General features: G+C 38.8%; 1 protein-coding gene across 10 annotated transcripts in view; it reads left to right on the top strand.

The window, feature by feature from the left end:
• The window catches only part of GAB1 (GRB2 associated binding protein 1), a 101,705-nt gene that overhangs the window by 15,763 nt on the left and 64,085 nt on the right, over nt 1–21,857 (top strand). The window contains exon 1 of one of the 10 annotated variants that reach the window (XM_061441752.1): nt 10,971–11,258. The exons of 8 other annotated variants lie outside the window; for them this stretch is intronic. The gene's annotated coding sequence lies outside the window, so the exon portion shown is untranslated. Of the gene's footprint in view, nt 1–10,970; nt 11,259–13,057; nt 13,200–21,857 lie in introns of those variants that run through there. One more of the 10 variants, XM_061441743.1, reaches the window with a different exon arrangement.

Here is a 21,857-nt window from a genome sequence, read left to right as displayed (position 1 = left end):
GTCCTCATGACTTACAGATGCCTGCAGAGGCCTAAAAGTGACTTTTTCTAAGCTGATTTCATGTGTCAATAGTTTGTTCAGTGTTTGTATTTTTCCCCTTCCATCTTCCTTCAGAAAGGATCAATTACTCCTTGCTTGCTCTTGTATTTAGCCTTGTGACACTATATCTCACTAGTCAGGTAGCTTTATTAAAGTCTACTAAAAGGTAGTATTGTTGTTTGGTTGTTTTTTTTTAATATCCCCCCCCCTTTTTTTTTTCTCCTTTTTCTTGTGGTCTCACTTTCTCTACAGCTTCTGTGTTAGCTTGTATCATCATCTTTACCCTTTTGTTTTTGTTTTTTTTTTTCCCATTGACCTCTCCATGGATTACTTCCCATGCTCATTTTGTGTCAGCTTTACATCAATAGCATATGCTTCAGGCTCTGTGCTCCTAAATGTCTCTTCTCTGACTTGACTTCTGTATGCAGCTATCATTAATGTTTTGCTACTAAATAAAGCTTATCCTCTGGCTTCTTGGAAGTCATCTTTGCAGTTCACATTCTCTGTTCCTTTAAAATATAGCAACATTTTCCACACAGTTAAGTCTTGTGACCCCTAGAGTTGCCTATTCCAGGAACATGTGGATGACATGGCCCGCGTTCACCAAGTAGACTTTACAGACAGAAACAGCTATAGCTGGTGTCATGCTTTGTTTTGCTTTTCAGGTTCACAAGCCATATTGTATATCTCTAAATGCAACAACTGTTTCCTACTTAAATTAATTAAGTTCAGACTACTTGAAGTTGTGTTTAAAGTCCTTCATAATTGCACTGTATATATCATTATTTTTCCTGTCTGCTCTAACAGATTTATCTCTTTGGTTTTATACTCTGTGCTAAGGTTGGGGTGAACCAACCTTGAGTATTTTTTCATTCAATTTCTAATTAAGGCTAATTTCTTCTGTTATATGTACAAAGGTTTTCTAAGGTTATTCTGTTCACTTGCATATTTCTGTGAAATGCTCGTATATCTAGAAGAGTAAGGTTTAGTTTTGGAAGGAGGACGTTAGCATTGAATATACTTGTTCATCTGAGCATGTTATTTTTTTACATTATTATTTGTCAAGTTTAGAAATTACAATTATCATTCCCTCCCCCCCCCAGTAAACCCCCCCATGCTAAATAAACATACACTTGATAGAGCAAAAAGCCAACATAACTTTTCTCATTTTTCTTCTATTTTCAATCTTTCTGAGATTATCCATTACCAAGGGAAAGAACTGTGGATGATGTTTTCAGGAGAGTTTCATGTTTCAGGAGAGTATGCTGAAAAATGGACCCATCTCTCTATCTCTATAGCAGACTTCAAACGTAATTGCTTGGTTTTAGTCTAATGAGGGTAGAAGGAGGGATTCTTTCTTAGCTATGATTTTGCCTATATGGAGATCCACCAAGGCCAGAATGGCTTGAATTTGTGCATAGAAACATTTGACAGAATACAGGCTGAAGAGCATGGGAATTATCTGTGCTCTGTTAGGAGTGCTGCCAAGATAAGCTGCTGTCTTCTGTATCAGCTGTAGTTCCTTTGTGGTCATCCTTCAGTAAAGCCCCAAATAGCATACACGATTCAAATTCCATGGAGACATAAAAGCAAACACAAATGTGAAAGTTGACCCCTGAAAGAATGCCATTTTAGCTATAAAGCTAAATTTTCTTTTATCTGATGATCTCACTTCTCTAATAATAAATTTATATTTCTTTTTAAAGAAAGAAAACAACAAACTGCTGTCTTCACCCCTCAAAAAAACCCCAATAACAACAACAAAAAAACCCAAAACCCACCAAGAAAAGCTGAAGCCAGCAGAATTCGGCACATATATTCCCTCATCTGAACAGGATAAAAAGCTTTGGTGTCTTTGAGGGCTTCCTACAACATCAGTCTTGTCTTCCCTGGACTGAGCCTCTGTTGAGTACTGTTCTCCCAGCCTGTGTCAGGCAAGTCTGAAGGGATTTGGAGCTGGCAGATAGTTTTGCAGTTGTGATACGAGCACTGGGGGGGTTTCTGCTTTTTCTTTTCACGGGTCTTTAAAGATGCTCTAAAAATGATGTGTCACAAACCAGAATTAACTACTGTGCGCAGGAGGGAATCTCTGTATCCCGAATACCATAATCTAATCTAAGACTTTTGACATCCAAGAAGCAGTTGTGTGAGCCACCTCACCAGGGTCGTGCATGTCCTGACATAGTTCAAGGTACCAGGGGCTGCTGCTGATTGAGTTAAAACTAATCAGTCTGTATGTCTGAGTTTTGCAATGGATGTGCTTAGGGAAAATAGAGCTGTCTGCATATAGATGTGAAAGTAAACTGGAAGTGGTCCAGAGCTGTTCATGCTCTCTTGCAATTGTCCTGCTTCATCTCTCTGTGCAAAGTATTCCTGGAACAGGGTTGATGGAAAAGGTGATGACTTATTATTTTGTGATCCTGCTAACCTGCAGTTTTCTTAATGGGAATAACTGGAAATGAAGAGGCTACTCAGTCGTAATGAGGCTTAACTAATGTAACCAATGTTTCAACTTGTTCTACTGCATGTTTGCTCTAAGGCTTGTTTACGTATTGTATAAGTCAAACTTGCCTGTCTTGTTAGGTGAGTGTGGTTCAAGTCTGCAGAGCTAAGTGAATATACTGTAATATCTTACATAGCATTAGCAAAATATGCCCCTACGGTATGACACATAAATGGCATACGAAATCTATAAGCTTTTGAGACACGCCTCGCAATGTTGATATCACTCTTTTGCACATTGTGGGAAATCAGATGTACTCAAAAATATCGTAATCATCCTTATGTATTTAAAAAATAAAGTGAGAGGGAAGTTTAAGGAAGGTAAATGGAAGTTGAAGATTTTCTTAATGATGGTCTTTGGGCTTGTTCTGAAGTGACTAAAAATGATTGTATTGATGGACAGCTTTTACCAAGCAAGGTGTTTTTTTCCTTTTTCATCCATCCCTCCCACATTGCCCCCCAGTCCAAGCTCACTGCTGTCTTGGTCTTTTGGAGAGCTTTTGGAGTTCATCATGGGAATTTTTTGGGTATTTCATATAATATAGCTACTATGAACAGCTTCTTTGAGAAGATGTAGTGTGAAAAGATTGTAATACTCATTCAGCACAACACTTACAATGCTAAGGGAAACTGTTCCAGTTACAGGTTTTTTTTTCTTTCCCCCTTGGACTAAGCTTAATGAGTTAATACTAAGCGAAACTTAATAAAGAATTTTTCAAGTCAGACAGTTAATTAGCACTACTGTACGTTGATCCATATTCTGTTAAACAGAAAACATGAAATAAGTCTGGGTTTGAACCAAGTTCTGCAGTTAATTTTTTTTTTTTTTTTTTTGCCAGTTCATGAGATTTGCTTCAGCTATGAAATCTGGTCTGTTGTACGAGTTTTGGGTTTGTTTTTTTTGTGCTTACAATTGCTTTCCATTGTCCATTTTAAACATTAGCATGTAGCATTTGTGTGTCTCTAAGAGCCTGATGAATTGAAATATTTCATTATAACCTTTTGATTTAATGACCTTTGTAGAAAACTGTTTTTTAACTCTTAACTCCTGTTCCAGTAAAAAAAAATGGATATTTTAATTTTAACATGAAAACAATAATAAATTTTTTTTGTAAGGCTAAAAATACAGCCGCACTGAAAAAAAGTATTTCTAGATTATTTTTTTCCTCCTGCTATCCCCACTCTCCCAAAAGGTTGGAAGGAAATAAAGCTTCATAATCTTGGGGTTTCCTAATTTTTTTTATTTTTTTTTTCCTATTTTGATAGCCTTCCTAATATGCATGTCATAGTTTCCTTAGGCTACATTGTCCAGAGTTTTTCAGGGTAGCTTAAAGCAGAGGTAGTAAACGTATACTCATGTATATCTTACCTTGTGGCTTGTGTCTCAATTTTTCCATGTGGTAATCTGACCTGCTTAATCTGTGTTACTGAAAAAAAGATTTGTGCAAAACGCTGGCTTTTATAACAGGAGAGGCCGTGACCCATAGTGATTTTTATCTGGAAATAGTGGCTAGAAGGGACTTCCCAGTAGCTATATTTTTCTTTTTTTCTTTATTTCCATTTTCAATCCCATGGTTTTGAGTGTCAGGTAAGAAACCCGTGTTCAGAGTACATTGATATTAGCTCACTGTGTGGGTACTGTAACAGTGAAAATTTGGCTTTCCCATGAGATCTGGAGGTGATGGTAGAACCATCAAAGAGCTTGGAGCACTGTGAAAATACAAGAGTTCACGCTACTTTATAGCACTGTGACGTTTCTGTGTGTCTTGGGTGGAGAATGCTACAGGCAGAAGGTCAGCCTTGAAGTAAAGGAGGTTGTCACTCATAAACTTTTGCCAGGAGTAGAATAGATTTGTTTAGCAAACTGGATGTGAACGAAGGCATTTCTTGCTCTTATTGCCTTAAATTGAGAAGATGTGGAGAAAAGTTGAATAATGTGGGCTGAATGTGCTATGGGTGATGGGATGGCCTTATATATTTACATTTGACTTATTATAGTATAGTCATTCTTCGTCTTCTAAAATTAGCAAAGCACAGCACAATTATAATACTTTCAAGCTTCAGGATAAGCTTTGCATTTCATTAGTTCATTGGTTCTTATTTATGCTACGTCAGTTCAGGAAGAGAAGAAAAATGTTAAACTGGAATAACTTGTTTTGAAAGTTCAGTACAAGTGTGTGCTTTCTTAATCTCTAATTTTGAATCTCCCACCTCTTCTCTTAATGTGAAAGTCTGCTTACCTCGTCCTCTATGCTAAATTGTAGATTTCACCATGGAGCAGCTTCAAAGCGGTTTATTTGCCTTCAAATACATGCATGTGTTTGATTAGAAGTTTTCAGTTGACACCCTGCTAAATCCTTCTTTTTTCTCCTCCTGCCCCATGCAAATATTTTTAGGGCAAGGTTTACTGGTAAAAATAGTAACAAGTTAGAGGCACCTTGCTTAAGGTTGGTTACACTTTTCACACAAAAGTACATCTCTGAGGCGTGGTGGTGGTCACGCAAAAGGAGGATGCCAGGCTAGCAGTCCTGGCCTTCAGTGATGGTGAAGCAAGCAGGTTCCTAACTGTTTTGGGGGAAACTTGGTTGGTAATCTGAAGGCAGGTTTTCTTCTCGCTAAACCCTGTCCCATGTAGGGCTGAAGGCTGTTCCCTGTTCCTCCTTCCTTCCCTAAGGCCTCGGTGAAGGCCTGTCTTACCCTGGATATCACCTTGTGAGGAGACCACTGCACAGCTACCAAGTGCAGCCAGATGTCCAGAGTCCCCTGGGTGTGCCTGCTTGCCTGCTTTGGGCTGGCAGTACTGCTTTGCTTCTGTACTTTGTTGTGCCTGTCCCACCTGGGCTGGATTTGCCCTTTGCTGATGGGAATGGCAGGCATGGAAGATGCCCATGTTCCTATGGGAAGGCAGGCTGTGGTGTTTATCTTCCTTGAGCACCACTTTAAAGGTAGCTGGTGAGGAATGCGCACTCTTTAAAGATCACAGTCTTGTAGTATTTTTATGGATACTTTGAAAGGCAAAAGAGTGTTCAACTGGGTTAGTGGGCAGGTAAATGTGTGTGGCCCTGGGGCCTCTTGCGCTGTTTGAGGGTTGTGCTAATGCACCATTCAGACAAAACCAGAAGGATGAGATAGGCAATGGTCACATTTCTCTTCCTTTTGTGACTTGTTGCAGAGACTGGAGTGAAAAATGAAACACTTGCACTTCAGACCACTCTCCAGAGTGTGGACGTGTATGTAACCTTAGTGTCGTTCCTTGCAGTTGATGTTAACGGAAATAACCTTTTTCGCCACACATTTTTCTTGTCCACAGGCTTTTATGTGACCTTGTAGTGAAGTCATAAAAGCTTGAATCTTTGCTATCGCAATCCTTGCCATAGCAACATGCGTCACAGCCATATAATTATTTATTTAATGGGTTTAATTATGAAAACTGGGAAAGGCACTTATGAAAACTGGATCAGGTTGGGGGAAAAAGGCACTAGTTTTAAAGCTAAAAAAACCTCAACAGTTTCACGATAACCTAAGGCAGGAAAAAGTTAAGTATTGGAGCCTTTGTTTTAAACTACTTCACTTTCTTCCCTGTCTGCCTTTTCCTCCATTTTTTAATTGTGTTTTTCTTTTTCTGCTGTGCAAGAGCCATGCAGCTGCTTCAGTGGTTCCCCCCCTCCCCGTTTGCAGACCTATAAATACACTTCCTTTGTCATGTTGTTTCCTAAGAGCTTTGCTTCCAGATAGCTTTGCTATTTAAAATATTTCATCTTTGAATTTCATATTATCGTGTAAAAAATAATAAGAAATCCTGAAAAACAATTGCTCTTTTTTTTTAGTCTTTAAATTTGTCTACAGCTTTTCCTGCTTGTGTTTAGAAATCCATTTTGCTATTGACAAACCTTCAGAGAAACAGCTGTCTACAGGAATAAAATTTAAAGTATCCCACTTAGAGAAACTGTGTATTTTTTTATAACTCTGTGTTGTGCTCTTGAGGGCTTCTTACTACTGTATACATTAAAAGTTGCATTGCATGGTCCATAGTGTCTTGCAGTAGTATACCGGTAGACTGATCCCTGATTAATAGTTGTTCCTTTTCCCTCATTCATGAGGGAAGAATGAAATGAGACAAATAACTTTATTGATTCCCCTTCAGACTTACTGACATGTTGTGAATCTTTCAGTTTAGATCAATAGATGCCTCTGTAGCTGTAGCAGAAAAATACCTGGACTCCTGGCAGAGGTGCCCTTTCCTGTGTCTCTTTCTTCAAGCTGTGCCGGAGTCTTGAATGGGAGTGGGAGCATCAGAGCAGGTCTTGGCAGTTTAGGGTTTTAGAGACGGTTCTCGCTACAAGTACATTAAAGGCTGATTGCGAAATACAGCTTGGTGACAGAGCAGTGAATTGTTAATCCAGGACAGGGCTAGAATTTCAAATTTGTGAACTTTTGGCATGAAGGGAGGAGCGGGGTTTTGGAAGGGATTTTGTTAGTTGGATTGTGATATAAAATGCAAAGACTTTTAACTGAATAACTCGAAAACTAACTTGGAAAACTCTTCTGTTGAAATTATTACCTGACTCTGAAACCTTCATTAGTGACTATTCCTGCTCAGGCCTGATGCATGGAAGCAGAATTTCCTTTTTTGTTGTGTTTGTTTGGGTTGTTGTTTTTTTTTTTTTTTTTAAATGCTGAAATGTGAAATCTTTCTTCTTGGCATGCTGGCTGACTTAACTGCTTCTTTGGTAGGTCTTTTTCTTGCTGTGTAGGAAGAGGAGACATCCACTCCTCTGCTGTCTGCAGAGAGCTTTGTGGGACAATCTTGGTTTTTCCCTTGGAAAGCTACATTTTTGCCTTTTATTCCACAGATGTGATGCAAGGCTGTGTATAGGACCCACAGACTGGTAATACTGTGTTGGGAGAAAAGTCTTGCATTTATAGTTCTATCTGTTTTGTTCCTCTTGTATTTTCTTGGCTGCCTGTGGAAAATCTGCATTTTGGAATTGGCAGTGCTTATGAGAGAGTGCCTTGGTCCTGGGACTCTTCTTTACTCTTCATCAGTGGAATCAGCAAACCCCTTTTGGGTTAAAAATGGGCAAAAAACCCAGCAACAACTTAATTCTAAAAGTAGGCTGTGAACTATTAAATGTTTGTTGATCCAGATGCCATGACTGATGTACTGTTTAACATGTGGCTGCAAATCACATGAGGACCACTTCACTTGTCCCCTGTGCTACAGTAGTGGAGCCTCAGAAGTATGGTTCTGGAGCTTTGTGAGGTTCCCAGGTGGACTTGTGGTGGTCCCACAAAACATGCTTTTATATTGCTAATTGATGTTTACCCTGTGTTGAATCCAAGCATAAATTTAACATTCACAATATTACAATGTAAGTTTCTCTAGGCCTTCAAAGAAAAAAGCCATACCAAGTTAAAAGTACTAAAGCAAAGGCATACAGAAGTGTGTAAACTGGTGTGTGTCTCTGCAGCTGTTTTGACTTCAGCTAATACTGTTTCCCTGAGTCAAACATCCAAAACTTGGAGGAAACTTGAAGTGGAAAGTTTTCTGTTAGAAATAGTAGGAGAGTTCCTGTTGGAAATCGCTACGCAGTGTTGTCAAATTGGGTAAGCAAGAGCTAAGGTCTTCTACAGCATTTTGTGGGGATTGTCGCTACTGCTGAGGAACAGTGGTGGTTGGCTGTTATCTCCAGCAGATGCTGCTTTGTTAGGTGCTTTGTTGAACTTACAAGGGCTCAAAAGCTTATTTGGGTTGAGTGCAGCCTTTGCATTTCTAAAGGCAGACGAAGTTCTGTCAGCATCCTTTCTTCCTAAGCTTCTCCTCCCTTTTCTGCGGCAAAGTTGTTCCTCTAGAAGTCTGTCACCACCCAGAGTTTGTAGTTGCTATGGGGGAATGTGCATGTATGTATTTTTTGCTGCAGCAGAAATTTAGCACATCTACAATGGAGCTCTTTGCTGCCTCGTTGAATGACATGTTAAGAAAAAATGTTTTTTGTTGAACAAGACAGGCAGACGGACTTCTTTCTCTACTGTTGCTCATCTCCGCTGGATTCCTCTTTTCTTGACTTGATGAATGTTTCTTTTTCAGACAGAAACTTTTGTTCTTGTTTTTGGGTTTTGAGTATAGAAACTTGGAAACAGTAGCTGGCCTGCAACAGCAGAAAGGCTGTGCTTGAGACGAGAGGTGGGAGCTTTGGAAGTGAACCTACACCTGGTGAGAAGGGAGTGGTGGGAATAACTTGCACCTAAGAAAACAAACAAAAAACCCCAAAAGGAATAGGAGAACTTTGTAATGTTACAGTCTCTTCCCTCTGCTTAAGGCAAGGACACTAAATTCGCCCTTTGCTTCTATAAAGCTTTCACTTGGCATGAGAAGCCTTAGCCTTATAATCCAGAAACTACTGAAGAAAAACTGTTTCTTCCATTTCTTTCATTCTATTTTTTATTTTTTCCCTTGCCTGTATCTTGACAATTAAACTGTATTTCTTCAGAGGAAGATCAGATGTTCTTTTAATGTTGCAGCAAAACTGCACCACTTAACCATGTTTTGATGCATAATGTAATCAGCCTGATTGCTTTTTAATATGTCATTCAGACCTACACTTGCTGTCAGCTGGGCTGAATCTGTTTGCTTGGGGAATTTCAGTGATACTTTCTGGTAGATCACAGCACCTGATGGTTAACAGGATTGGGTTTGTTTTTGTTTTTGTTTTTTTTTGTTAAATCTGTGTCCCCAGGGGTAAATAGTGACCTTAGAGGGGAATGCTGAAGCAAGTTGTGAAAAGGTGCTGGGTTCTTAGTCATCTTCTACTGCTGTAGTGGGGAGATAAGGACTGAATGCAGTTAAGGCTTTTTGTGCCTTGCGTACCAGGCAGCACAGCTGCACTGGTGTATGAGAGGTGTAAGTAATGCTGTTTCTTACCTTGCATCTTTTCTGAGGTGGAGAAGCTGAGGGGCATAGATTGGCAGCCTGGAAACTGTACTACTGAGAAGTCTTCCTTCTTAGATACTAGTTGTGCATGGCTCAGTATTGTTTGGTCATTCCCAAACTAGTATTAAGCTGTAACAGCTTTAAATGCTGTTCTGTTTACTTTGCAAATCGCAGTGCCAGGTCGTATTAAGAGTCAGGGTTTTCCATTTTGAGTCCTTCCATTGAAGGACTTTATTGACAGTATCAGGTGTGAAAATTAGGCATGCGTGTGGCTGTACTTTTATATTTTTTCCTTCCCCATCTGAATGTGGTAGCATATCAGCTTTAGTATGAATATGATCTCACTAAAACACCAGCTGGTTGAATGTGGGATGTTTTAATGTTGTGCATGCTTGATTAATTGTAAACTAGACAGGTTTGGATAATTAAGATTTTCAGTTTGCTTATTGGTATGTGCTGGTTCTAGAAGATACAGGTGCTTCCATTTTTCCTTCATTAGAAAGAAACGTAACAACCCACTAAACACCAAATATACCCTATGTGGGCTCACTAGAAATTTGCAAGTGACATAGGTAATAAATTGCATTTGGCATTTCCAAGTGTTTGCTTACTTAAGCATATTATTATAACCTGTGCATTCAGAGATTTTTCTCTTAACAGCAATGTGTCTAGTTTTAAATTTCTGTGGCAAGATGCTTGGCTACAGCTTGAATGAGTTAAAAATGGCGAGTAGCTGGTTTATATATACACTGAGGAAAAAAAAATCTAACATAATGAAGTACTTGTGAAGTGTCCTTAAGGAAAAAAAGATTCTCTGTGTGGGAGTGTGAGGAAGGATTAAAAGTGAGACAGTCAGTAATACCCCTCCTCTCTTTTTAAAGAAAGAAGGCTTTCTGAGTAGCACTGGAGAATAGAATAAATATCGCTACTTGGAAAGACTTAAGAGAAAAAATATTGGTTAAAACAAGACTAATAACTTGCCTCTTCAGGTTGATTCTGTACTCTGTGTGACTTCCATCTTATGTAAAATATAGATACTGTTTTCTTATTGTCATGTCTGCTTCTCTGGTCTGTCCTCCTCCTCTCTTTTCTCTGCAGAAAACTTCTTGGCGAGGCTATTGATGCAAATTTGACCTTTAAGTTTTTGACTGAACAGCTCGTGTATCAGGAAATAGCTCAGAATGTGCAAGATAATTTAGTGCAGGAATTTAGTGCATTTTATCACTCTTCGAAACTTTCAAGGCCTTTTAAAAAATCAGTCTCTTTAATCTTACCCTTAACCATGAAGCTCTGCTCATCAAGTGTCTATGTAGAGGTGCTCAATCCTGTGGTGGGTGCCCCTTGATGTGCTTACTACTGTGGTGAGGCTGATAAGGCTGGGTCTGGTTGCCTTGTAAATACCTTGGTGTAGTCACAGCTACTCAGCAGGGAGAGCAGGATGTGTCTGGTTTTGTTGTTTTGAACCAAATTGTGTCCTGTGTTAGGTGGCACAGCAGGTGCTGGCATTGATAATGCTTCAGGTGCTGGTCCCACCTGAGTGAGCTGGTTTTGTGCTCAGCTGCCTCCTGGCAGTGGTGGTGGCTGAGCAAAGGGTGCAACCCCCTCCATTTTCTCTCTCTATCTCCTGCCTATTGCTTCTGTGGCTGTATTAATATGGAGCAGTTGAAGTCACTCAGTTGGCTGCGGGCCAACCTGTGCTGTATGTGCAGCTTCTGTGAAGACCACTCTAATGCGCAGACCGGTGATGTGAGTCAGAGATAGAGAGAGGGGCAGCGCCAACGGAAAGGTATGTCTTGTCTTTCTGTCCTGCCTTCTTCGGCGTATCCAAACTCTGCTCGTGCGCCTGACATTTCCTTTCTTCTTAGTAGCCTCCCTTTCTATCCCACCGGGATAATTTTACTTTCTTTCTGGTTAGACAAACTGACGCTGTTTTGTAAGCTAATGGTCTGTCTCCATAAAGTCATTAAGCAACCGCGTTTCATTGATGAAAGTCTCATTCAACAGACTTGGCTTTTAAGGTCGGCAGACTATCTCTGTGTAACAAAAGGGCAGGTGTGCAGCTATAAGCATATCATACAAGCCAGATTTTTCTTTAAAACTATAGCAGGGGTTCTTTGCATATCACAGTTACTGGTATGATAAATAGAAAGAGTAACTCTCATGAGTAGCAACGTCATGACAACTTTTGTATTTACCTTTTCTTTTTGGAAAAAGTCAAGCTTTTGCAGTCAAGCCTTTTACCCAAAATATTGCAGAGGTTACTAACTGATGAAAAAATAATTTGTAAACTGAAGTAATATTGACAGGGATTTTCTGTCATAATTTAAGAAACCAAATTCAGAAGCCTAGAACTTGATGTTTCTTTTTGCTTGTAATCTCAGTGACTTTTTACTTGAATGTGAAGAGACTCCAAACATAGGTTTACTGTGGTGTTTAATATGCTTTTGCCTGAAATTATGTTGGTCAACTTTTATAGAAAACAGTTCCTTGTAACTTTTTTATGAACTCTCCTCAAGAACTACAATAATAAAAGAGAGAATGTCTGAAAACATACCACAGAAGGCTAATGAAAAACCCCAATAAGTTATGCTTCCTTAGAGCTTTCAGCTTGGAGGGGAAAAAAAATCCTTCTGGGGGTTTGTTAACAACCTAGGTTCTCCTGACTATCTGAAAAGCCTGATAAACAGTTGAAATAGAGTTTTTGCTAGTAAAATACTTTTTTTAAAAAACTTTTGTGATACTGCAGTGATTTGTGTTTGTGTTTAAATCTGTGGCTACCAGTTTATCAAGGCTGTTGGAAAAATGTATCTGGCAAGTGTCTGACTCAATGCTTTTAAGAAAAACTGTGAGAGAAAAGAGGAAGGAAAGTGTGTTTGGAGATACCCTACACACTTTGTCTTTCTCCTTGTGAAGAACGAACTTCTTCCCTAGAACGCTTGAACACACGCTTTTCTCTGGCAGCATTTTAACTATCCAGTTAAAAGCATAGGAGAATAATTTGAGAAGTATTGTTCTGAGTATCAGGTCTCTGTTACAGTCCGTATGAAATACAACTAGGCTTTCTTATTAACTTGTCAGGATCTGATTGTAATAGGAGAATAGCTGTAGAGAGAAGTGAAATAGTTTCCAGTCATTTATTTCAATGTGACTTAGTCTTTCTGTATGCTTAATAAAAAGCAATACAGAATATTAAATGGCAAAGCAGAGGAGTCTGGGGAGATGGCAAGGCATTTCATGTTCTCTGTTTGTCAAGCTAGATAGCATAAAACTGAGTGTTTGAGCTCTTTTGTGGTTTTAAACCTTTTCTGTGTGCATGCTTCTCATTTGTGTGCATAAATATACAATATAATCGTTATTGTGAGTACCAGGAGTATTCCGTGATCTTTATTATGAATAGTCTGTGTACTCTTGGCATAAATACCAGGCTCATTGCTTCACATCAATATGGATTTGTCATCAACAGAAATTTCTGTTTATATTCTGCTCTTATCCATAGTTCTTTATTATTTGTACCTCTCTGATTATAATTTCCTGTAAAAACACTTAAACCACATCATTCCTATTGAAATATTTCTTCCTATTGAAATATCTAAAGACAAAGGAAACATGATGCATGACGGGAGTTAGTGTCTTCTCCTTAGGAACCAGTGCTTTCTCTACGTGTTGACTCAGTTGCTTGATCTACAAACCTGGTTTTATTCCATATTAACAGCATTGCAGTGACAGGGTAGGTTCCATCTTTCGTAATGCATCCCTTGTAAGTAAGATATGTGTTTTGTAGAGAAATTAGGCCAATTGGCTAATACCATGACAGCTGAGAAGTATCTATCCAAGTGTAAGAGTTTGGACTCTGTGTCACCTTTTCTTTATTGATATGCACGTATACCCAAAGCCAGTGTGGCATACCTGTGGTAGAAGCAATAGCCTATAACCAAAATTTTAGAGTTCACAGGTATGGGCAGAATCTCTTTGAAATTGCCATGCTCCTTTTGGACCTGCAGGTGATAGCATGAATAGTCTTGCATTCAGAAAATACTTGAGAAAAATTCCTTGCATGTGACGCAAAAAGGAATGAACAGTGTATAAAACAGTTGCTTGAATGTTTTTGCATGTGTGTTGCCCATTGAAGAGTTGTCAACACTTTCCCAAATGTATAAACTTGTTCAAGTTATTAAAGCTTGTTTTTGGATAAGCTATTTGTGGAACTGCTGGTTGTACTGCACAGAACTGAGAGGGGTTCTAGAAACTCAAATGGCAAATAAACCCCACCCAGACTTCCACAGTTAGTCCAACCCTTTTATCATAGCAAGAAGTATTTTCTGTGCTTGCTAAAAAAGGGATCCTTTTGTATGTGGTTTAAGTTTTAACTCCTTGAAGCATTCTTGGTTTTATCCAAGACCAAGATTGTAACTGAAAAAAAGGAATGTGGTGCTCTACTGTCACTAGCACATACTGTAGTAAGCCTCAGCAGCACTGAATCGCTGAGTGTAATTCTGATAGTTTTGATTAGTTATTCACCATTTTTAGAGGACATTCCTCTTGGACTGTTTCCTTCTTTTAAATTCTTTGTCTCTTATCATTTAGTCTGAGGAAAACAGTCATCTTTATTGACAGGAAACTGGGATAATTTTGATTCCATTCTTCAGAAAGAATTCAAATTTCTTTCTAATGGCACACTACTGTGAAAACTTACTCTTTAAGTACTCTTTTTGCATTGCAGTTTCAGCTGGGCCTTTAATCAAAGGTGGTTTACTAAAGTCTGTATCAGCTTTAGTCCATGAAACTTGCCTTTGTCTTCCTGAATAGTTGGGAGAGTGTGATAAATTTTTCTATGACTTTTTACTACCATTAGTATTAAAATACTGAGGGGATGAACAATGGGGGCAGTTGCCAAAAGTAGCAGTCAGTTTCTTCTGTAAATGATAGTCACAGTGCTAAAGTACTCCAAGAGCAGTCATAGTCCAAAAGAAACACATCAGTAACAATTTAAAGTCACAGTACCACATCTTGATGGCTTCTTGTTTTCTTAGTAGAAGTGTCGTCAGCATCTTACTGGACCAATCTATTCACCCACTTTTACAAGTTGGTAGCAGAAGACTTCTAAGATTCCTTTGTTGGCTCTGAGATGTAGGACACAGCTAATTTGCAAGATCCTTCATTTGAAGCTTCTTCATTACAGATAATGCATAATCATGGTTAATGACAGTATTTATTATAATAGTGTATAGTCTAGAACTGCATCATGTAGTGATTTGTTACTCAGTTCTGCTGGATAATTAGGTTGTTCTAGTAATCACCCTGTCCATGGTTATTTTCTTTCAAGACTGTCTTGTATTGGAATAGTTCTGTCTGGCTTGTCATCTGTGCACTGATAAAGCTATAACTTGATCCTTTCTTGGACACATGAGATGCCTAGATGATACAAACCATCACCCTGTTTCCTGGCTCTTGCAATTCAACTGTTGAATATTTTCTGAACCATGCCAGGAAATAGGACCAGTCTTAAAGAGTTCAGCCATTCTGTCTTGCCAGATCTGTAAAGTTGAGGTAACATGTTCTTCTTTATTTTCCTTTACAAAGGACTTGTGCTATCTCCAAGCAGGACTAAGCTTAGGCTTGTGTGACTGTAATTGTAAAACTTACTGTGCAGAATTTAGCCACTTCTTTTTCTATACACACCCAGTCATTACTAGTGTTTTGTTCAGTTTACACAATTATCTTATGTAGATAAAACGAATTACTTTTTATAAGTATAATTTAATAAGCATTTACACAATATGGTTTAGCTTAGATGACCCTTAATCACTTGTGATTCAGTTTCTTGCATGAGCAAATTTGACAGTACTTATTTTATGGAAAACACAGAAATGAAACTTTAAAATTAGAGTGTATGTTAGCACAACTGCCTAACTCAGACAACTGTGCGTCATATTGAGCAATGCCGGGAGGACAGTTGATTGCAGGAAGTCTAAAAATACTTTGTATAAGTTTGTTGCCTCATACACACTTGAAGTGGCTGGAAACTCACTCAAATGTATGCTTGTTAATGTCCTACAGCTTTCAATTCCAGGATTTTGAACAGAGAGCCCATATAGAAAAAGCAGCAAAGCTTTGAATTTTCATTTACAATAATCTGCTTAGGCAGTGAACTGTCTCATCCTATGCAGAGTTACTACAGTTTCTCTTTCCCCTTGTAAGCATCTGGGATTGTAATAATTCTCTAGATCACCTCAGAAAAATAACAGGACATTACAGTTGAAGGAAATCAATTATTGTTCTCCCTCTCCTTTCAAAATACATGTTTGCAAGTACATGTGCACCCATGCACAGCTGTCGGGAGATTCTTCAAGGATGAGCAAGAGTTGTTTATGATCTTAAGATGTGCCTCTGATCAAGTATAAATAAATAGCACTTGGTTTTGCTCTTGAGACAGAATCGTCATCAAAGATATAGCCACATGCTATCTATACAGAGAGCTTTCCTACAGATGGCCTCTGAAAACTGTGGCCCTTGCAGTATGTTTAGTGGGTGGTAAGGTGTGTGCTGCAGCACATTTCCCTCCAGAGCAGGAGAGGGCACAAAACTGGTCTTGTGTAGGCAGGGCTTTGCACAAATCCCCCATGGTAATACTACTTGGTAATGCTAAGTTATTTCATCAGGTCATCTGGGGCTGAGTAATCAGTTTTCCCCTCTTCTTGCAGGTCTGTTTCTTTCATGATAATTTGCACCTGGAACAGCTTACCAATGCATATGTCTTCTCTCTTGTTTCGTGCCTACATGACTTAGTACTTTGCTGTCTTCCACAAAACCCACTGTAACTCATGGAAATATTTCAAGCGTGCTTTTAATCAAGTTACATTAATGAGACTCTTCTGTTTTGCTTTCTGACTATAAATTTATACCATAAAATCTTATGTAGTTTCAATTCATATGTTAATGAACAACTGCTTGGTAGTCTTGGAACAATGGTTGAAATCACTGTCTTACCAAATGTTGGTAATTTATAATTGTAAATCTTGTTGTTTCTGATGTATGCATACCATATCTCTGTATGTAATAATGTATAACAGAAATTAGGGGCAGGAGGCAGAGTCCAAAAAAAGATGCTATCCTTATTTTCAGACCTGAATCTGTACTACAGAGATTAGAAGATATCGCAGGTTGCTTGTTAGCAACATCTTAGGTCTATGGTTCATTCTGCCGGAGCTCTGCTGCCTCTGAAGACTTGTCTAGGCCAGCTTTTTATTTTAACTATTAGTAAGACAATGCCCTGAAGCTTGTTACTCTTCAGATGGTCTGTCCCCTGATAATGGTTGTTCACTGCTTGCCTGTCTGAGAGACTTGGTTGGGGGATAATATCAGAAGTAGTGATCAGGCTTCCTTGCTCTGAGCTGTTCAAATATGGTATGTTTATTAGCCTATATATATATATTTATGTATGTGTGTGTGTATCTTGTCTAGTGCTGTTCACTTAGTTTTTTGTGTATACTAGACAGGAACTGCAAGGGCAGGCTGAGATATGCCTTTTTACAGCCGTGGTCTTGGAGGTGCCGTACAGCATATATGTTGAGGTTTGTGGTTCTGAGCTGTATCCATTGCAAATCCTGTAGGTGAGGTTTGAAAGCATGCTGGCCTAAGGAGCACCTGCATTTTCCCAGGACAGGCTCTTTTAAATATGCAAAATTACAAAAACACCCAAACAATCCCTGTCCCATACGTAATGTGGTCAAATGTCCATCTCCAGAAGCATTTTCTCATCTTTAAAGTTTTCTGTGGGTGTAAGTTCCAGTACAGCTTCACACTCTGCTTCATCATAATGGAGTCAGAAAGAAATTACTGTCAGGTGGGAAGATATTTCTTAAAACCTTCTTTCAACATTCGTACCTATTGCAATGCCTTAGTTAGAAGTGGAGCAATCTGTAGGTTCTGACCAACAAGAAGTGTGTCAGAAATACCATGTTTTTATGACCCCAAATGACTGTCAGACATCAAGCATCATTACAGTCTTATATGCCAAGCTTGAGATAATAATTTGTTGATATATGGCAGTAATTGTTTTTTTTTTAATTTTTTGTAAAACTGCAGTTCACAAATCCCTGTTTCCTGCTCATCCCGTGCTGCAAATCAGTTCCTTCCTGTTTTTCACTGTTTTCAATTCACTGTTTGCTTATGTGCTTGTACAGTTTTAATGTGCTTATAGAATACCATGCACTTGGAAAAGTATTTTAGGAACCAAGAGATCAATAAAAATAAGCAAATTCAGGAATGGAATGAATCTGTTACTTAGTTTCTACTAGAAAGAAGACTATTTCTTAGTTTAGTCTTAGTCTGTTCTGAATGATGTCACCCACACAAGTGAATTCTCTTCCCCATCCCCCCCAGCCTTCCAAACCCTCAAAGAGAAGTAGCAGAAAGGTGAATGATGGCTTGATGTATGTTAAAAAAAAAAAAAAAATTTTTTGCAGGTCAACATATTTTTCTTTTCCTTTTTTATCCTCTGAGCACTCCTGGTGATTCACTGGTGTTTTGCCTTTATGAACAAGTACTGGGATATCTGTATGATGCTCAGACTGGGTTTAGTCCGCAGTATAGTGTACTTGCTTATGTGCCTTTCTGTTGTGAATAGCAAACACAGTTGTGGGAAAATAATGGAGGACTGATAAATGAGTGAGAGAAACACAATGAAGTCTGCACTCTACTATTAGAAATGAATTCTTGCATCCTAATGCAGCTTCTGTAAGCTTTATGTGAATCTTCTACCTGGACTTAGAATTGCTTTAATCTAAATGACAATTTTATAGAACATCAAACAGAGACATTAAGCAAACTTGGGATGCATGGTAAAACAAACTTCATATGAAGTTGATCTCTCTTTAGTATTCTTTTCCACACTGAGAGTGCAACTCATCCTTTTTTGACTTTTCATTTAATTAGTATTTTGGAACCCTATGGAAACTAACATAATAACATCAGGAATCATTACAGATAGACCAACCAATGAATTTCAAAGTTTTAGGTTGCCTAACATCTCCCATTATAGTATTGTCTTAGTTAAATCATGTTTTAACTGGTTGCGTTAATGAGTTTTTGTCCTGGATATCTGTCGTAAGCTGACTGTGTGTGAGAAAAGGAATGAAAATGAGATAATTATTGGTTTGTTTAAGGAAGATGTCCTTCCCCGTCCTCCCCTTTTCCCCTCCCCCTCTCCCCCTCTGAAAGAAGGCAAGGCTAACTTTTTGTGGGGATTGGAAAGAAACATCTTGGTTTCAGAAGGCTGTTAGCGGACTTACAGAATATTGTTCAAATTTGGAAGCTATGTAAAGTTGCTGGGTGAAAGAGAATTCAATATTTTAGTCTATTAAAAGTGTAGAAGTTTAAAAACAGACACTTGTGCATTGCCAGTGTCCCATGATTACAGAGACTATGTTGATCTTTCTAGGTAGATCTCAGTGCTATGCTAGTGGCAGAATAATAATGCCACTTTTAATGTCAGCATTTGATACTTTAGATGGAGTAAAACATTATTAGGTATTTATTTTTTTGCCCTACTCTTACTTCTGTTTGAAGCTAAGACAAATGTATTTTCCCTCCTCTGTCTTGTCTCCTTTTTATAAGCACAGTTATTTTGACAGAATAGTGTCAAATAGACATTAGACAGAAGCAATGCTGATTTGTATCTAGGGAGTTTTGATTTTGTGCATTTCTTAAACTCTATTAACAGTTTAACCCCCAAATAGGGAGAGATCAGTTTGTGTAGCAGCTTGTTTCAGCTGTATACCCTGTTTGGGGTGTCTCACAGACCATTGAAAGTTCCTTTATAAACAGCAAGTGAATTTATTGTTTCCAGAAAGCTCTTGCTCAGTAGATGGTATTTCAAATGGGAAGGGGTTTGTAGGTCTTTGCTTATGCAAACTGTCCTTTGGTTTGTGTGTTTGTGGTAAATATGAAACTTCAGTCAACAAATAGTGTTTGACAGTTAATTCATTGATTATATGTTCACAGAATTACTGGGAGTGGAAGGCACTTCTGGAGATGTACTTCAGTTCCCTTGTTAGAACAAAGGCAGTTGCGCAGCACCATGTCCATTTGGGTTTTGAGCACCTCCAGGGATAGAGACCTCTCTAGGTATCCTCCTCCAGTGTTCAATTATCCTCACAGTAAAAAGGCTTTTCTTATGTTTAATGAAATTTCTTGTATTCCAGTTTGTGCCCATTGTCTCTTGTTCTCTTACTGGGCACAGCTGAGAAGAGTCAGACACTGTTGTCTTTACTTCCACCCACCAGGTATTTATATGCATGGATAAGATCCTCTAGGCTAAGCAGTCCAGGCTTTCCTGCCCTCTTCTCATGTAAAAGATGCTCCACCCCCTAATTATATATCCAGCCTTTCACTGCATCTTCTCCAGAATGTCCATGTCTCTCTTGCAGAGCTCGGAACTGGACTCAGGGTTCTAGATGTGTCTTACCAGACTGAGTAGAGAGGAAGGATTACCTCTCTTGACATGCTGGCAGTGCTGTCTGTAATTCAGCTTAAGAAGCCATTGGCTGCCTTTGCCATGAAGGCACATTGCTAATTTCTAGACAGTTTATCTACCATGGCCTTCCCTACAAAGCTGCTGTCCAGCTGGCTGTCCCCCAGCCTGCACTGATGTCTGGTGGTATTCTTCCCAGGTGCAGGACTTTATTTCCCTTTGTTGAACTTCATGAAGTCCTCATTGTCCCATTTTTCCAGCTTGTTGAGGTCCCTCTGAGTGCCAGCGCAGCTTTCTGGTGTATCAGTTGCTCCTCTGTTTTCTATTGTCTGCAAACTTGCTGAGGGTGCACTGTGTGCCATTATCTGACCTCCACCTGGACTTCATGCTGCAGACTGCAAGCGTGAGTGTAGAAGTTAAGTTCAGCCACTCTTCAGTCCACCTTTCAGTCCACTTATCTAGCCCATATTTCACTGGGTTTGTGTATGAGAGTGACATGGGAGGCAGTGCTGAAAGTCTTCCTGAAGTCAAGATAATTAAAATTCACTCCTCGTCCATAATCCTTAAACCAGTCATTTCATCAGGTTGGCCACGCATGATTTTCCTTTCATAAATTCATGCTGACTACTCTTGATCATAGTCTTGTCCTTCATTTATTTGAATGTTTGAGAAATCAAAAGCGTTAACTCAGTATGAAAGTAATCAAGTCTGGGTGAGAGAATCAGCATGACTCAGTTTCATATTCTATTCTGGAGGCTTAGTATGCATTTGGGTAGCAAGGGTAAGTTATATGCAGGTCTATTTTCTCCTTTGTAGGAGAGAGCTATTTGCCTTCACTTGGGATTTGCAAATATGATATCCTGTAAAAATTTGAAGTTACTGAATTGTTTGGGTTGAGCATGCTTGTGAAAAAGCAGAGGAGAAATATAGGTTGTTTTTAAAATATGGTGTGTTTCATCTGGAATGTCAAACTGCACAGGGTTACCTTTCTGGTATTTTCTCAGCAAAGCAAGAGTCCCAAGTCAGATCCTGGCTTCAGCTGGGCCAGCCAAGCCAGTGGCTTACAAGGCAATTAATTTTGGATAACAAGATCAAAAGACTTTTTTTCCCCTGTGATTGCTGTGCTGGTTTTCCCTTTTTACATTCCCATTTTGAATGAGTATCCTGGAAGTGGATTGAGATGCAGTAGGGTTGTAAAGCCCTAAAGCTGCTTCATCAGTTGTGTGTGTGTTTGGTTTTTGGCTTTAGGTCTTTTGGTTGGGTTTTTTATTTTTTGATTCTTGCTGTTTACAGGTTGTGTCAAGTTTTAAGTGGTTCTGTATATTTCCAACCTAAATATGACAAAATTACAGCCTTATGTACTCATTTTGTCTCCTTTATTTAATTTCACTTCCCTTTCCTGCATGTTACTGAGAGCAGCTAATGGCAAAAGGATACACTAGAGATGGTGCTCTGGGTTAGGGATGCCTGTTTCAGAGACCACAGTCTAGTTTAGATAATGTGTGGCCTTTAAAAAAAATTGTATTCTAAAATGTTTAATACCTGTGCTTATGCGCTTATGCTTTTTTTCTTCCATCAAATGAAGATGTATTGAAATTCTGGTTATACTACTAATGTTTTCAAGTTCTTTGGGAAAAGTGTAAGAGGTAAAGCCAGTGTGATAAAGCAGTGCTAATTTCACAATTATGTCTTAGGTTTTTGCTCACAATTCTTGTGCTGCTTTGGACAGGCTGCTTAATCTCTCTTGTATAAAACATTGATACTAGAGGGGCTTGATTTGTTAGTTTTTCCATCTGTGTAGTGTGCTTACCCTTTTTAACTGTGTATACAACAGCTGGATCCCTGTGTTACCTAGGAAGACATCTGAAAGCAGGGCTGTTTTTCCCTTGCAACCAATAAAGAAAATAAGGCTAG

Source organism: Pezoporus flaviventris, unplaced genomic scaffold (genome assembly GCF_033815535.1).
Source record: "Pezoporus flaviventris isolate CSIRO_AGI_PZ_B2104156 unplaced genomic scaffold, CSIRO_AGI_Pfla_v1 ptg000002l, whole genome shotgun sequence".
In the NCBI taxonomy this organism is placed as follows: domain Eukaryota; kingdom Metazoa; phylum Chordata; class Aves; order Psittaciformes; family Psittacidae; genus Pezoporus; species Pezoporus flaviventris.
The sequence above is the reverse complement of the archived record's forward strand: the minus strand, read 5'-3'. Positions and strand labels throughout refer to the sequence as shown.